We start from the raw sequence: 3,074 nt of genomic DNA, 5'->3' as shown, positions 1-3,074 counted from the left end.
GATGGATGCACGGTTTACATGAATTAATTATTTATTGTTATTTTTATTATTATTTAATTCGATAGTGTTTAACATGGTATCGAGATTATTTGAAAATTCCAGCTTATTGAAAATATGAATTTTGTCAATAAAACCAATCAAATAGGATTGTCAATAAATTCAATCAAATAAAAAAACTTTTATATATTTCATAGAACGATAAAAATATCAAATTATTGTAGTTAAAAAAAATAAAAATATTATTTAAAATAAATATTTAAAATTTCAAGATACAATTTTTTTAAGATTTACTCGAATCTCAATTTTTTTAGATTTATTCAAATCTTGGTATGTGTTGTCTTTTGCAAAACATACCAAGTTTAAAACACCCAAAAGCACAACCCTATCAAGTGTTAAACTTTGAATATACTTAAATAACAGCCTAGTTACGTACAAATAAATTATTATTATTAGATTTGCATATATGACATCTACATGCACTTACATCATTCAATAATGGTTTGTAATGGAGACCAAATAATAAAATAATAGAAGTAAAGTTTGTTGTGTTTTTATCAATCTCCATGTTTTAAACTTTTAGACTTTCTACAGATTCAGGCAGATTGGGAACAAATGCTGACAGCTGACTAGGGAAAAAGAAAATGACACAAAGTTTGGGTTAGATTCCATGTAATGGTTCTCATGCCACAAAACAGAGCATCGTCTCTGCAAAATCTTTACTGGCTCTGCATTGAAGGTTTCAGTAAAAAGTTCATGGAATCACGAGATAAAACGGACTGTGATCCTGCATGATTGCTTGGAACAACTTTGATCCATTGTTTGATACAGGAAGCTGAAACAAAACTTGTCTGCAAAACACAGAGGAAAAGACTTTAAAATCTATTTTCATGATCAAACTTGCATGATCAACTTAGTAAAGACTGAAGCAGTGCTTTGTTCTCAAAGGCTTAAAACTTTTAATTTTGAACACTTACATCACTCATCAAGAGAAAGCGCCTCAGGAGAGAAATATTGGTAATCCTCTCTTACTTTTCTTTTAAACTGTGGTTTAGCCATCTGATTAGCATGCTTAAGATTAGAAGGAAGCCTAATCTTTTTCCAATACTCTGCATAAGGTGATCCACATAACTTGTATATCCTATGCAACTGATCAACCTGCGTCACGTTTTCACATTAACATATGAATAAACCAAACGTGAAAATAAAATATCAATCCTTTTGAGAACTAACCTCATTACGACCTGGCATGATCGGTCTACCAGATAATAACTCTGCTAAATGCAACCATCGCTCCATAAGTCAATGCCGATACCATACTCAACAGCACCGTGGAGAAGCTCTGGTGCTCTGCACCATAAAGTAACAACCCGTGTCGTCATTACTTGCCTTTTACTCGCATAAAAAAAACGTCGCAAGACCAAAGCTAGCTGCAACTCTCACAAGAAATCATAAAATCAAGAATCAAAATCATGTACTGATTAATTCACTTACAATCATGAGCTCAAGCACGGCTACAAACTAGTTCAACAAGAATCATGTTACCAACACAACAATGGTTCCTTCAGAGATCTCATTTTTCTCTAATAACTTATACATTCCATCAAGAGACAATGATGATTAGAGCATTCCAACCTGAGTACTGCAAGGAAAAGCCAGCGAAGATAATCGAGAGTCAAAAGTCATCCCCATTCCGAGCATCAGTGATCGTAAGATGGTCAAATCCGGAGTTACTCAATTGAAAGCACTCGGCTTCAACCCACTCCCCAAAGCTCTTCCTTTTCCTCAGCAGGAAAGTCGCTCCACGTCGAGTAAAAATCTCAACACTTCGTCGATGCTTACAGGTAACAGGAAGAGCCACTCCGTAACGCGATTTGAGAGAAATCTCGCGAGTTGAACAACAAGAGAAACGCCGTAGATGCAGCGGAGTCAGATTAAACTTGCGGCACGAGTTCGATTTCAATTGTTGTTCCGGTTTGTAGAGCGAGAGAGAAACCATGGAGGCCATTTTTCTCTTCTCGAGAGAGAGAGAGAGAGAGAGAGAGAGAGAGAGAGAGAGTTGGAGGCAAAACACGGCCTTTAGCTTTAGACCCGAGTTTGACCCAACTGGGATTGGGTGGATCGGATAGTTTAGGTTGGATCATGTAGTTAAGTGATTTCATTAAGGGCATTGGAGTCTTTCCCCACGTTTTCTAATTAAGAATAAATAAATAATAAGTAATAGTTTAATAAAGGGAGAAATGATAATTTTTTAAGAGTGACAGAGGCATATTGAATTAAGCTCCAAATTGAATAGCAAAACGTGTTTAACTTGGTCCAAAAAAATCTTATTGGGTAACAAGGTTTTTTATTAAAACCTAAAAATTTTTTTCGTTTTCGCATTTGACCATTTATTATTTAAACTAATGGGCTAAATAATAGGGTCCAACATTTATCGTTGGGTCCAAAAATTTTAACTGAATGTTATTTAAATTCAGAAAATTTTAAAACATGGATAAGTTTTGTTCCTCCCTGTAAATGAAATTCAGTTGTGTAGCACTTTAGCTTAATTTGTCCAAGCTTGTTGATCTCCCAAATGCTCAATGAGAATCCAAGAGTCACTTTAGCTAAAACCAAAGATTATCAAAACAAAACATTTCTCAAAGAAATACTGAAATATAGGGTAAGCTTTTGCTACCATCGGACCATGCATTAGTCATCTTGGACTACCCATCCTAATTTCATTTCTGTCCAGGAAACATAGTCTACATTACAATTTAAGTACCTCTTGGAGGAGGCACCATCTGAGTTAAATCTAGCTATGACGAGTCGATAAATCTGGCTATGATCTAATATCGCTCTCTTCACAAACAGTTGAACTCCATAATTAAAAATTTGAGAAACAAAGGTCATTCTTTAATTACTTTCCAAATCCTATATAAATCCATGTGCATGCTCTTGAATCTGAATCTCATATTTCATTCTTCACAACTTTCATCTTCTTGAATAGCAAAAGCCCACACCTAACTAGCAAGTGGGAACTGAAAGTGGACATGGTTAACTAATAAAGTATAGATACTACTATTATATTTGTTCAT

General features: G+C 34.6%; 1 long non-coding RNA gene across 1 annotated transcript; it reads right to left on the bottom strand.

The window, feature by feature from the left end:
• Nucleotides 1-508: 508 nt before the first annotated feature.
• On the bottom strand, nt 509-2,508 carry LOC125591436. Its single transcript, XR_007327422.1, has 4 exons — nt 1,633-2,508; nt 1,231-1,427; nt 975-1,155; nt 509-848 (listed from the first exon to the last, which is right to left on the bottom strand). It is a non-coding gene; the product is annotated as an uncharacterized LOC125591436 (long non-coding RNA).
• Nucleotides 2,509-3,074: the final 566 nt, after the last annotated feature.

This window comes from Brassica napus, chromosome C8, assembly GCF_020379485.1.
Source record: "Brassica napus cultivar Da-Ae chromosome C8, Da-Ae, whole genome shotgun sequence".
NCBI classification, from domain to species: domain Eukaryota; kingdom Viridiplantae; phylum Streptophyta; class Magnoliopsida; order Brassicales; family Brassicaceae; genus Brassica; species Brassica napus.
Note: the sequence above shows the minus strand (reverse complement) of the source record. Positions and strands in the feature narration are given on the sequence as shown.